Genomic DNA, 14,713 nt, shown 5'->3' with positions numbered 1-14,713 from the left:
AGGCTGTTGTTTGTGTTTCGGGGCCTGTGGCTGGCAGTGCCCGGCTGGCTTCTGAAAATCCATGATACGCAGCATGGTTCCCAGACCTGAGGTGGCATCAGTGCCAAGTTGGGCTGGTTTGATAGTACCAAGTGGTTCCTGCAATCTGCCATCCAGAAGCGGGGCAGCTTACTTTTGTTTGCCAGGGAAACGGTCCGAGGTTTGTGTCTGGGGGCCTAAGCCTGGAAGTGACCGGCTGGCTCGTGAAAAGCTACGATAGGCAGGATGGTGACCAGACCCATGACGGCACCAGTGCCAAGTTGGGCTGGTTTGATAGTACCAAGTGGCTCCTGCAATCTGCCATCAAAAACTTGGCAGGCGAGTTTTGTTTTCCAGGGAAAAGCGCCGTTGTTTGTGTTTGGGGGCCTGTGGCTGGGAGTGGCCGGCTGGCTCCTTAGAATCCACGATACTCAGCATGGTTCCCAGACCAGAGGTGGCACCAGTGCCAAGTTGGGCTGGTTTGATAGTACCAAGTGGCTCCTGCAATCTGCCATCAAAAAGTTGGCAGGCAAGTTTTGTTTTCCAGGGAAAAGTGCCGTTGTTTTTGTTTGGGGGCCTATGGCTGTGAGTGGCCGGCTGGCTCCTTAGAATCCACGATACGCAGGATGGTTCCCAGACCTGAGGTGGCACCAGTGCCAAGTTGGGCTGGTTTGATACTCCCAAGTGCGTCCTGCAATCTGCCATCCAGAAGCGGGGTAGCTTACTTTTTTTTGCCAGGGAAACGGGCCGAGCTTTTTGTCTCGGGGTATATGGCTGGGGGTGACCGGCTGGCTCCTGAAAAGCTACGATAGGCAGGATGGTGACCAGACCCATGGTGGCACCAGTGCCAAGTTGGGCTCGTTTGATAGTACCAAGTGGCTCCTGCAATCTGCCATCAAAAATTTGGCAGGTGAGTTTTGTTTTCCAGGGAAAAGCGCCGTTGTTTGTGTTTGGGGGCCTGTGGCTGGGAGTGGCCGGCTGGCTGCTTAGAATCCACGATACGCAGGATGGTTCCCAGACCAGAGGTGACACCTGTGACAAGTCGGGCTGGTTTGATACTACCAAGTGCGTCCTGCAATCTGCCATCCAGAAGCGGGGTAGCTTACTTTTGTTTGCCAGGGAAACGGGCCGAGGTTTGTGTCTGGGGGCCTATGGCTGGGAGTGACCGGCTGGCTCCTGAAAAGCTACGATAGGCAGGATGGTGACCAGACCCATGGTGGCACCAGTGCCAAGTTGGGCTGGTTTGATAGTACCAAGTGGCTCCTGCAATCTGCCCTCAAAATTTGGCAGGCGAGTTTTGTTTTCCAGGGAAAAGCGCCGTTGTTTGTGTTTGGGTGCCTGTGGCAGGGAGTGGCCGGCTGGCTCCTTAGAATCCACGATACGCAGGATGGTTCCCAGACCTGACGTGGCACCAGTGCCAAGTCGGGCTGGTTTTATAGTACCAAGTGGTTCCTGCAATCTGCCATCCAGAAGCGGGGCAGCTTACTTTTGTTTGCCAGGGAAACGGGCCGAGCTTTGTGTCTGGGCGCCTATGGCTGGGAGTGACCTGCTAGGTCCTGAAAAGATACGATAGGCAGGATGGTGACCATATCCATGGTGGCACCAGTGCCAAGTTGGGCTGGTTTGATAGTACCAAGTGGCTCCTGCAATCCGCCATCAAAAAGTTGGCAGGCGAGTTTTGTTTTCCAGGGAAAAGCGCCGTTGTTTGTGTTTGGGTGCCTGTGGCACGGAGTGGCCGGCTGGCTGCTTAGAATCCACGATACGCAGGATGGTTCCCAGACGTGAGGTGGCACCAGTGCCAAGTTGGGCTGGTTTGATACTACCAAGTGCGTCCTGCAATCTGCCATCCAGAAGCTGGGTAGCTTACTTTTTTTTGCCAGGGAAACGGGCCGAGGTTTTTGTCTCGGGGCCTGTGGCTGGGGGTGACCGGCTGGCTCCTGAAAAGCTACGATAGGCAGGATGGTGACCAGACCCATGGTGGCACCAGTGCCAAGTTGGGCTGATTTGATAGTACCAAGTGGCTCCTGCAATCTGCCATCAAAAATTTGGCAGGCGAGTTTTGTTTTCCAGGGAAAAGCGCCGTTGTTTGTGTTTGGGGGCCTGTGGATGGGAGTGGCCGGCTGGCTAATTAGAATCAACGATACGCAGGATGGTTCCCAGACCAGAGGTGGCACCAGTGACAAGTCGGTCTGGTTTGATACTACCAAGTGCGTCCTGCAATCTGCCATCCAGAAGCGGGGCAGCTTACTTTTGTTTGCTAGGGAAACGGGCCGAGGTTTGTGTCTGGGGGCCTATGGCTGGGAGTGACCGGCAGGCTCCTGAAAATCTACGATAGGCAGGATGGTGACAAGACCCATGGTGGCACCAGTGCCAAGTTGGGCTGGTTTGATAGTACCAAGTGGCTCCTGTAATCTGCCATCAAAAAGTTGGCAGGCGAGTTTTGTTTTCCAGGGAAAAGCGCCGTTGTTTTTGTTTGGGGGCCTGTGGCTGGGAGTGGCCGGCTGGCTCCTTAGAATCCACGATACGCAGGATGGTTCCCAGACCAGACGTTGCACCAGTGCCAAGTCGGGCTAGTTTGATGGTGCAAAGTGACTCCTGCAATCTGCCATCCAGAAGCGGGGTAGCTTAATTTTGTTTGCCAGGGAAACGGGCCGAGCTTTGTGTCTGGGGGCCTATGGCTGGGAGTGACCGGCTGACTCCTGAAAAGCTATGATAGGCAGGATGGTGACCAGACCCAAGGTGGCACCAGTGCCAAGTTGGGCTGATTTGATAGTACCAAGTGGCTCCTGCAATCTGCCATCAAAAAGTTGGCAGGCGAGTTTGTTATCCAGGGAAAAGCGCCGTTGTTTTTGTTTGGGGGCCTGTGGCTGGGAGTGGCCGGCTGGCTCCTTAGAATCCACGATACGGAGGATGGTTCCCAGACCAGAGGTGGCACCAGTGCCAAGTTTTGCTGGTTTGATGGTGCAAAGTGGCTCCTGCAATCTGCCATCCACATGCGGGATAACTTAGTTTTGTTTGCCAGGGAAACGGGCCGAGGTTTGTGTCTGGGGGCCTATGGCTGGGAGTGACCGGCTGGCTCCTGAAAAGCTACGATAGGCAGGATGGTGACCAGACCCATGGTGGCACCAGTGCCAAGTTGGGCTGGTTTGATAGTACCAAGTGGCTCCTGCAATCTGCCATCAAAAAGCTTGCAGGCGAGTTTTGTTTTCCAGGGAAAAGCGCCGTTGTTTGTATTTGGGGGCCTGTGGCTGGGAGTGGCCGCCTGGCGCCTTAGAATCTACGTTACGCAGCATGGTTCCCAGACCCAAAGTGGCACCAGTGTCAAGTTGGGCTGGTTTGATAGTACCAAGTGGCTCCTGCAATCTGCCATCCAGAAGCGGGGTAGCTTACTTTTGTTTGCCAGGGAAACGGGCAGAGCTTTCTGTCTGGGGGCCTATGGTTGGGAGTAACCGGCTGGCTCCTGAAAAGCTACGATAGGCAGGATGGTTCCCAGATCCAAGATGGCACCAGTGCCAAGTCGGGGTGGTTTGATGGTGCAAAGTGGCTCCTGCAATCTGCCATCCTGACGCGGGGCAGCGGATTTTTGTTTCCAAGAGAAATGGTCCGTGGTTTGTTTTTGGGGGTATATGGCTGGGCGTGGCCTGCTGGCTCCTTAAAAAGCTACGATAGGCAGGATGGTTCCCTGACCCAAGGTGGCACCAGTGCCAAGTCGGGCGGTTTTCGTAGTACAAAGTGCGTCCTAAAATTTGCCATCCAGAAGAGGGGCAGTTGAGTTTTGTTTACCAGAGAAAAGGGCCGTGGTTTGTTTTTGGGGGCATATGGCTGATAGTGGCCGTCTGGCCCCTGAAAATCCACGATGGGCAGGATGGTTCCCAGACCTGAGGTGGCACCAGTGCCAGGTCGGGCTGGTTTGATAGTACTAAATAGCACCTGCAATCTGCCATGCAGAAGCGGGGCAGCTTACTTTTGTTTGCCAGGGAAACGGGCCGAGGTTTGTGTCTGGGGGCCTATGGCTGGGAGTGACCGCCTGGCTCCTGAAAAGCTACGATAGGCAGGATGGTGACCAGACCCATGGTGGCACCAGTGCCAAGTTGGGCTGGTTTGATAGTACCAAGTGGCTCCTGCAATCTGCCATCAAAAAGTTAGCAGGCGAGTTTTGTTTTCCAGGGAAAAGCGCCGTTGTTTGTGTTTGGGGGACTGTGGGTGGGAGTGGCCGACTGGCTCCTTAGAACACACGATACGCAGGATGGTTCCCAGACCCAAGGTGGCACCAGTGCCACGTCGGGCTGGTTTGATGGTGCCAAGTGGTTCCTGCAATCTGCCATCCTGAAGCGGGGTAGCTTACCTTTGTGTGCCAGGGAAACGGGCCGAGGTTTGTGTCTGGGGTCTATGGCTGGGAGTGACCGGCTGGCTCCTGAAAAGCTACGATAGGCAGGATGGTGACCAGACCCATGGTGGCACCAGTGCCAAGTTGGGCTGGTTTGATAGTACCAAGTGGCTCCTGCAATCTGCCATCAAAAAGTTGGCAGGCGAGTTTTGTTTTCCAGGGAAAAGCGCCGTTGTTTGTGTTTGGGGGACTGTGGGTGGGAGTGGCCGGCTGGCTCCTTAGAACACACGATACGCAGGATGGTTCCCAGACCCAAGGTGGCACTAGTGCCAAGTCGGGCTGATTTGATAGCACCAAGTGGCTCCTGCAATCTGCCATCCAGAAGCGGGGAAGCTTACTTTTGTTTGCCAGGGAAACGGACCGAGGTTTTTTTCTGGGGGCCTATGGCTGGGAGTGACCGGCTGGCTCCTTAGAATCCACGATACGCAGCATGGTTCCCAGACCAGAGGTGGCACCAGTGCCAAGTCGGGCTGGTTTGATGGTGCAAAGTGGCTCCTGCAATCTGCCATCCAGAAGTGCGGTAGCTTACTTTTGTGTGCCAGGGAAACAGGCCGAGGTTTGTGTCTGGGGGCCTATGGCTGGGAGTGACCGGCTGGCTCCTGAAAAGCTACGATAGGCAGGATGGTGACCAGACCCATGGTGGCACCAGTGCCAAGTTGGGCTGGTTTGATAGTACCAAGTGGCTCCTGCAATCTGCCATCAAAATGTTGGCAGGCGAGTTTTGTTTTCCAGGGAAAAGCGCCGTTGTGTGTGTTTTGGGGCCTGTGGCTGGGAGTGGCCAGCTGGCTCCTTAGAATCCACGATACGCAGGATGGTTCCCAGACCCAAGGTGGCACCAGTGCCAAGTCGGGCTGGTTTGTTAGTACCAAGTGGTTCCTGCAATCTGCCATCCAGAAGCGGGGCAGCTGAATTTTGTTTGCCAGACAAAAAGGCTGTTGTTTGTGTTTCGGGGCCTGTGGCTGGCAGTGGCCGGCTGGCTCCTGAAAATCCATGATACGCAGCATGGTTCCCAGACCCAAGGTGGCATCAGTGCCAAGTAGGGCTGGTTTTATAGTACCCAGTGGCTCCTGCAATCTCCCATCCAGAAGCGGGGCAGCTGAGTTTTGTTTGCCTGTGAAACGGGCCGTTGTTTTTAATTGGGGTCTGTGGCCGAGAGTGTTCGGCTGGCTCCTGACAACCTACAATACGCAGGATGGTTCCCAGACCCAAGGTGGCACCAGTGCCAAGTCGGGCTGGTTTGATAGTACCAAGTGGCTCCTGCAATCTGCCATCCAGAAGCGGTGCAGTTGAGTTTTGTTTGCCAGAGAAAAGGGCCGTGGGTTGTGTTTGGGGGCATATGGCTGGGAGTGGCCGGCTGTCTCATTAAAAAGATCGATACGCAGGATGGTTCCCAGACCCAAGGGGGCACCAGTGCCAAGTCGGGCTGTTTTTATAGTACCAAGTGCGTCCTGCAATTTGCCATCCAGAAGAGGGGCAGTTGAGTTTTGTTTGCCAGAGAATAGCGCCGTTGTTTGTGTTTGGGGGCTTGTGGCTCGTAGTGGCCGACTGGCGCCTTAGAATCTGTGTTACGCAGCATGGTTCCCAGACCCAAGGTGGCACCAGTGCCAAGTTGGGCTGGTTTGATAGTACCAAGTGGCTCCTGCAATCTGCCATCCAGAAGCGGGGTAGCTTACTTTTGTTTGCCAGGGAAACGGGCCGAGGTTTGTGACTGGGGACCTATGGCTGGGAGTGACCGGCTGGCTCCTGGAAAGCTACGATAGGCAGGATGGTTACCAGACCCATGGTGGCACCAGTGCCAAGTTGGGCTGGTTTGATAGTACCAAGTGGGTCCTGCAATCTGCCATCAAAAAGTTGGCAGGCGAGTTTTGTTTTCCAGGGAAAAGCGACATTGTTTGTATTTGGGGGCCTGTGGCTGGGAGTGACCGGCTGGCTCCTTTGAACCCACGATACGCAGGATGGTTCCCAGACCCAAGGTGGCACCAGTGCCAAGTTTTGCTGGTTTGATACTACCAAGTGCGTCCTGCAATCTGCCATCCAGAAGCGGGGCAGCTTAATTTTGTTTGCCAGGGAAACGGGCCGTGGGTTTTGTTTGGGGGCATATAGCTGAGAGTGGCCGGCTGGCTCCTGAAAATCCACGCTAGGCAGCATGGTTCCCAGATGCAATGTGGCACCAGTGCCAAGTCGGGCTGGTTTGATGGTGCAAAGTGGCTCCTGCAATCTGCCATCCAGAAGCGAGGCAGCTGATTTTTGTTTGCCAGAGGAAAATTCCGTGGATTGTTTTTGGGGGCATATTGCTGGGAGTGGCCGGCTGGCTCCTTAAAATGCTCGATACGCATGATGGTTCCCAGGCCCAAGGTGTCACCACTACCAAGTCGGCCTGCGGTTTTAGTATCAAGTTCATCCTGCAATTTGCCATCCAGAAGAGGGGCAGTTGAGTTTTGTTTGCCAGAGAAACGGGCCGAGGTTTCTGTTTGGGGACATATGGCTGAGAGTGGCCGGCTGGCCCCTGAATATCCACGATACAGAGCATGGTTCCCAGATCCAAGGTGGCACCAGTGCCAAGTTGGGCTGGTTTGATAGTACCAAGTGTCTCCTGCAATCTGCCATCCAGAAGCAGGGCAGCTTACTTTTGTTTGCCAGAGAAATAGGCCTAGGTTTTTGTTTGGGGGCCTGTGGCTAGGAGTGGCCGGCTGGCTCCTTAGAATCCACGATACGCAGGATGGTTCCCAGACCCAAGGTGGCACCAGTGCCAAGTCGGGCTGGTTTGATAGTACCAAGTGGCTCCTGCAAACTCCATCAAAAAGTTGGCAGGCGTGTTTTGTTTTCCAGGGAACAGCGCCGTTGATTTTGTTTGGGGGCCTGTGGCTAGGAGTGGCCGGCTGGCTCCTTAGAATCCACGATACGCAGGATGGTTCCCAGACCCAAGGTGGCACCAGTGCCAAGTCGGGCTGGTTTGATTACACCAAGTGGCTCCTGCAATCTGCCATCCAGAAGTGAGGCAGCTAAGTTTTGTTTGCGAGAAAAAAGGGCCGTGGTTTTTGTTGGGGGCCTGTGGCTGGGAGTAGCCGGCTGGCTCCTTAAAATCCACGATAGGCAGGATGGTTCCCAGACCCAAGGTGGCACCAGTGCCAAGTCGGGCTGGTTTGATAGTACCAAGTGGCTCCTGCAATCTGCCATCCAGAAGCGGGGCAGCTGAGTTTTGTTTGCCAGAGAAAAAGGCTGTGGTTTGTGTTTGGGGGCCTGTGGCTGGCAGTGGCCGGCTGGCTCCTGAAAATCCACGATACGCAGCATGGTTCCCAGACCCAAGGTGGCACCAGTGCCAAGTGGGGCTCGTTTGACAGTGTCAAGTGCCTCCTGCAATCTCCCATCCAGAAGCGGGGCAGCTGAGTTTTTTTTGCCAGGGAAACGGACCTTTGTTTTTGATTGGGCTCTGTGGCCGAGAGTGGTCGGCTGTCTCCTGACAATCCACAATACGCAGGATGGTTCCCAGACCCAAGGTGGCACCAGTGCCAAGTCGGGCTGGTTTGATAGTACCAAGTGTCTCCTGCAATCTGCCATCCAGAAGCGGGGCAGCTGAGTTTTGTTTGCCAGAGAAAAGGGCCGTGGGTTGTGTTTGGGGGCATATGGCTGGGAGTGGCCACCTGGCTCCTTAAAATGCACGATACGCCGCATGGTAACCAGACGCAAGGTGGCACCAGTGCCAAGTCAGGCTGTTTTTGTAGTACCCAGTGGCTCCTGCAATTTGCCATCCAGAAGCGGGGCAGTTGAATTTTGTTTGCTAGAGAAAAGGGCTGTGGTTTGTGTTTGGGGGCCTATGGCTGAGAGTGGCCGGCTGGCCCCTGAAAATCAACGATAGGCAGGATGGTTCCCAGATCCAAGGTGGCACCAGTGCCAAGTAAGGCTGGTTGTATGGTTCAAAGTAACTCCTGCAATCTGCCATCCAGAAGCGGGACAGCTGAGTTTTTTTTGCCAGAGAAAAGGTCCATGGTTTCTTTTTGGGGCATACGGCTGGGAATTGCCGGCTGGCTCCTTAAAATGCTCGATACGCATGATGGTTCCCAGAGCCAAGGTGGCACCACTGCCAAGTCGGGCTCTTTTTGTAGTACCAAGTGCGTCCTGCAATTTGCCATCCAGAAGAGGGGCAGTTGAGTTTTGTTTGCCAGAGAAAAGGGCCGTTGTTTGTGTTTGGGGGCCTGTGGCTGGGAGTGTTCGGCTGGTTCCTGAATATGTACGATACGCAGGATTGTTCCCAGATCCAAGGTGGCAGCAGTGCCATGTTGTGCTGGTGTGATAGTCCCAAGTGGCTCCTGCAATCTGCCATCCAGAAGTGGGGCAGCTGATTTTTGTTTGCCAGAGAAAAGGTCCGTGGTTTGTTTTTGGGGGCATATGGCTGAGAGTGGCCGGCTGGCCCCTGAAAATCCACGATACACAGGATGGTTCCCAGATCCAAGGTGGCACCTGTGCCAAGTCGGGCTGATTTGATAGTACTAAGTAGCTCCTGCAATCTGCCATCCAGAAGCGGGGCAGCTTACTTTTGTTTGCCAGGGAAACGGGCCGAGGTTTGTGTTTGGGGGCCTATGGCTGAGAGTGACCGGCTGGCTCCTGAAAAGCTACAATAGGCAGGATGGTGACCAGACCCATGGTGGCACCAGTGCCAAGTTGGGCTGGTTTGATAGTACCAAGTGGTTCCTGCAATCTGCCATCCAGAAGCAGGGCAGCTGAGTTTTGTTTGCCAGAGAAAAGGGCCTTGGTTTGTGTTTGGGGGCATATGGCTGGGTGTGGCCAGCTGGCTCCTTAAAATGCACGATATGCAACATGGCTCCCAGACCCAAGGTGGCACAAGTGCCAAGTTGGGCTGGTTTGATAGTACCAAGTGGCTCCTGCAATCTTCCATGATCACGTGGAGAAATACTTTCTGGTTTCAGCCTCATGCTCTTTCTTCTCTCCCTCAACTTCTCTATCACCTCTCATCTGGTTCACATGCGCTGTCTTCAAGGTCCACAGGCTACTTTTCACAGAATCTTCTGGCCTGATGAAGTAAGGATGATGAATAGAACAGAGCTGGGATCTATTTTCCAGTTTGGATAAAATGCATTCTGCACACAAATCCAAGGAGAACGGGCTGCCCCGATGCCCAGAAAATCTTTCACTCCTGCTAGTGTTCTACGTCAACCGCAACTTAGTCTGAAAGAAAAGCTTTTTCTCTGAGAGCATCTGAGAGGTTTGCATGAAGCACTGATATCTGACATATGCAATTTTGAATAGGAGAGGAAAAAGAAAATGGCAAGGAGTTTTTAATTTTAGTGGTTTCAATTTTAATTTCCGTGCACTTTTTCAAAACTTGTCAGCTCAAATGCCCATCAACATCTTTTAGTCATCTGTAAGTCAGTATTCATATAAAATGTGCTTCAAATCCAAAGAATTTCAAATTTGCACTCCAAGCTTCTATGCCTAGATTTATGATTTCCTACACATATTAGATGAAAGGAAGGCCTTTTTTACTGTGGGAGTGCTGGAACACTGGAACAGGTTGCCCAGAGAAGTTGTGGGTGTCCCATCCCTGAAAGTATTCAAGGTCACCTTGGACGGGGCTTGGAGCAGCAACAAAGGAGAAGCTTGATGGTAGAGAAACAAAGTTGGACTATAGAAGAAACTCGGATTGAAGTATAGGATCAAGTTTTCTCTCAGCTCTTGGGGTAAATTCAAAGTTGTACAAAATGACATTTATCTGTGCTATTCACTACTGTAACAGAAAGTTTCATGAAAACTGTACAGAAGATAGTAAATTTTAAAAGAGATAAGAATTACAGCATAAAATCCATGGGATAGGTTACAACATGAGACACTCTCTAAGAGAAAATCTCTGTGTTTCAGCACTTCATCGGGGTAAGATTTCATGAAGTGCCAAAGAAGGCGGCAAAATATCATTCGGGACATTATTTACTGGAATTCAGCCTGGCCATTAGTAGGAACTGCCTTTGAACATATCATGTAGATATACCACACACACTTTCCCTTCACTGAAAAATTACTGTTTACAACAAATAAGCAATTGACGATCAAAATTGATTGAAAGCATCTTAAACATGTCAAGTATTTCATTGTAGATGATCTGTGATCCAAATGCTTCTTCCACCTTCGAGAGGGACAGAAGAATTCTTCCATATCATGATGGTTTAAAATTGTATCAACCAATGTTTTCTGCTGAAAAGATATCATCTATTTTTTTCTATTTTTGGAAGAAAATATTCCTAGACATACAACAGGTGAGAACTAAGTAATTTTAAAGAAACAAATGAAATGAAAATATTCTGTAAATAGAATGAAATGAAAAGCTGTGTTTTAAATAGGAGCTAAATATTAAACAGAATTTTTGTACCAGGCATTTGAATTACTGCACCAGCTCTTTTGCCCATCAAGAGAGGCATTTAGCATTTCAGTCTTTTCCAAGGTGTTCATGATCTGCTATGCTGATCTCTGTGTGTGCCTAGGTGTGTGTGGAGGGGGGGGCATATGAAGGGGAGTGTGTATGTTTGCTTTACAATTGTTGTGGCAGATTCATGCCTCAGCTCCACATTTTGTTTTAAAAAGGTCACACCGAGTGGATATGAAGTTTACTATCAACAAGAGATCGATTCCCAAATCATCCATTTGACTCTCCCTTATAAATCATGTGCTTTGTTGCATATTTTATCAAATATACTTTCAAGCCAGATGGAGGAAGGAGGATGTGGGAATCCCTCCACCATCTTGCAACTTTTATGTAAGTAGGTTTTCAAGAAAATCATCATTTCTCTTTTAAATATGTCTGGAACAGGCATGATGGTAGTGTCAACCTGTTGGAGTTTTTGTTGCTGGAAGAAGTTGTACAAAAGGATTGGTTTTTACATTGACCAGTTACTGAATCAAGCGCAGGAATACATTGGAAATTTAGCTGGGGGTTCCTTTTCCCAGCAGACTACTTCTAGAACGAGCTTGTACACTGAAGCTGACTCTTTTGCTCTCTTTTTGTTTCTTTCCTATTTTCTTGGCTTCTTTGCCACTATCTAGACAATTTTGGAACTTTGTTCCCAACTAAAATGGTTTCAATAGTCTGATTGTGATCATACATTTTTACAAGGAATTTTTAAAATCTTTCCTCGAGTCCAGAAAGTCAAGGACTTAGATCTTTTTCTTCCCTTATCAATATTGCCATGAAATTGATAAATAAAGACCAACTCTTTATTTTTGTTTTTAACCCACGTAGATAATTCCCATCCATTAATCCATTTTGTGGACCAATAGCTGCCATTCTGATGGAAGCTGTCACTTCTTAACAATAGGCATTCTGTGACTATGTTGACAGCACTTTGGGTGAAGATCCTAACTGGTCTTAGATATACATAGGGAGAAATTTGCTCAGCCAGTGTCAGTCTTAAGCATGCGTATCAGAAGATCTTTCTAGAGCTGGGAATTTTCCCATGAAAGGGATTCAGTTAGGGAAGAGACACTTGTGCCAGAGTTTTACATTCTTCTTGAACACTGCTTAAGGAACTTAGATGCCATGTCCATTTGGATCTCTGTCTGCACAGAACTTTGTCATGCCAGTGCTTTGAAATGCATCTTGAAGAGAATTCACTAGCACAGAATGAAAGAGAGTGGAAGGGGTTGGTGGGGCTAACCAGGCCCAACCCCCCTGCCTAAACCAGGATACCTAGAGCCTCTTGCCCAGGATTCTATCTGGGTGTACTTTTAATGTCTTCAAAGATCCAGGCTCCACAATCTTTCTGGGCAGTCTGTGCCGTGGTTCAGTCACCCTGACAGTAAAGAAACATTTACTGATGTTCAAAGGCAATCTCCTGTATTTCAGTGTGTGCCCACTGCCTCTTGTCTTTTCCCTCAGCATCACTGAAAAGACACTGATTCCCTCCCCTTTGCACTATTGCTTCCATATGTATGTGTGATGCCATGTAGAGGTATGTCAAAAACCTCCCTGAAGCCCAGGCAGATAATATTCCCTTCATCTACCAGTCAAGTTGATTCATCAGAGGAGTTTAAAGTGATGTTCAGCATGAAATTCCCCTGAAAAATCATGCTAACTACATTATTTGGTCATCTGTCATGTGCCTGGCAAGGATTTCCAGGAAGAGCTGCTTCATCAACTTCCTGGGGATAAAAAAGAGGCTGGCTGGTTTGTACTATGGCGAGTCCTCTTAATTGCCTTTTTTGAAGATGGGTGTCATTTGCTAACATCCACTCTTTAGCCTCTCTTGTCGTCTACATCTTAGCAAAACGCTTTTCCACTATGTCTGGCTAGGAAAAACTGTGCCAGCACAGAAAACATCTCCCATCGTGTTCTAGAAGTTGCACGGATGTCTGCCAAGTGTTTGGCAGGAAGAAAAGAAAAGTTGTCCAAAACAGCTTCCAATCGAATGTTCCTGTGATTGGAAAAGTCAGGAGAGTGCAAAGGTACTGTTTTCTATCAGTTGGCAAGGTGCGCACACAATCCCAGTGTTGTACAGCTTGCTTCTTCACCTTCCCGAAGCTGCCGCTCTCGCCGGCTGCCGGAGCCCAAGAAGCGGCTTCTTCGCGCAAAGACGATTGTGCCGCTCACAGGGCTCTCCTTAGCGCGGCTTCTGCCGAAAGACGCCCGGCAGCGGCTCTTACCTCCGGAGAGCATCCTACCTTCGTCTTTAGCTCCTCTTCTCATCTACACCTCGGCAAAAAGCTTCTCCACTATGTCTGGCTAGGAAAAACTGTGCCAGCACAGAAAACATCTCCCATCGTGTTCTAGAAGTTGCACGGATGTCTGCCAAGTGTTTGGGAGGAAGAAAAGAAAAGTTGTCCAAAACAGCTTCCAATCGAATGTTCCTGTGATTGGAAAAGTCAGGAGAGTGCAAAGGTACTGTTTTCTATCAGTTGGCAAGGTGCGCACACAATCCCAGTGTTGTACAGCTTGCTTCTTCACCTTCCCGAAGCTGCCGCTCTCGCCGGCTGCCGGAGCCCAAGAAGCGGCTTCTTCGCGCAAAGACGATTGTGCCGCTCACAGTGCTCTCCTTAGCGCGGCTTCTGCCGAAAGACTCCCGGCAGCGGCTCTTACCTCCGGAGAGCATCCTACCTTCGTCTTTCGCGTCTTTTGTAGTCTACATCTTAGCAAAACGCTTTTCCACTATGTCTGGCTAGGAAAAACTGTGCCAGCACAGAAAACATCTCCCATCGTGTTCTAGAAGTTGCACGGATGTCTGCCAAGTGTTTGGCAGGAAGAAAAGAAAAGTTGTCCAAAACAGCTTCCAATCGAATGTTCCTGTGATTGGAAAAGTCAGGAGAGTGCAAAGGTACTGTTTTCTATCAGTTGGCAAGGTGCGCACACAATCCCAGTGTTGTACAGCTTGCTTCTTCACCTTCCCGAAGCTGCCGCTCTCGCCGGCTGCCGGAGCCCAAGAAGCGGCTTCTTCGCGCAAAGACGATTGTGCCGCTCACAGTGCTCTCCTTAGCGCGGCTTCTGCCGAAAGACGCCCGGCAGCGGCTCTTACCTCCGGAGAGCATCCTACCTTCGTCTTTCGCGTCTTTTGTAGTCTACATCTTAGCAAAACGCTTTTCCACTATGTCTGGCTAGGAAAAACTGTGCCAGCACAGAAAACATCTCCCATCGTGTTCTAGAAGTTGCACGGATGTCTGCCAAGTGTTTGGCAGGAAGAAAAGAAAAGTTGTCCAAAACAGCTTCCAATCGAATGTTCCTGTGATTGGAAAAGTCAGGAGAGTGCAAAGGTACTGTTTTGTATCAGTTGGCAAGGTGCGCACACAATCCCAGTGTTGTACAGCTTGCTTCTTCACCTTCCCGAAGCTGCCGCTCTCGCCGGCTGCCGGAGCCCAAGAAGCGGCTTCTTCGCGCAAAGACGATTGTGCCGCTCACAGTGCTCTCCTTAGCGCGGCTTCTGCCGAAAGACGCCCGGCAGCGGCTCTTACCTCCGGAGAGCATCCTACCTTCGTCTTTCGCGTCTTTTGTAGTCTACATCTTAGCAAAACGCTTTTCCACTATGTCTGGCTAGGAAAAACTGTGCCAGCACAGAAAACATCTCCCATCGTGTTCTAGAAGTTGCACGGATGTCTGCCAAGTGTTTGGCAGGAAGAAAAGAAAAGTTGTCCAAAACAGCTTCCAATCGAATGTTCCTGTGATTGGAAAAGTCAGGAGAGTGCAAAGGTACTGTTTTCTATCAGTTGGCAAGGTGCGCACACAATCCCAGTGTTGTACAGCTTGCTTCTTCACCTTCCCGAAGCTGCCGCTCTCGCCGGCTGCCGGAGCCCAAGAAGCGGCTTCTTCGCGCAAAG

This window comes from Melospiza melodia, chromosome 1, assembly GCF_035770615.1.
Source record: "Melospiza melodia melodia isolate bMelMel2 chromosome 1, bMelMel2.pri, whole genome shotgun sequence".
In the NCBI taxonomy this organism is placed as follows: Eukaryota; Metazoa; Chordata; class Aves; order Passeriformes; family Passerellidae; genus Melospiza; species Melospiza melodia.
This window is presented reverse-complemented; position numbering follows the sequence as displayed.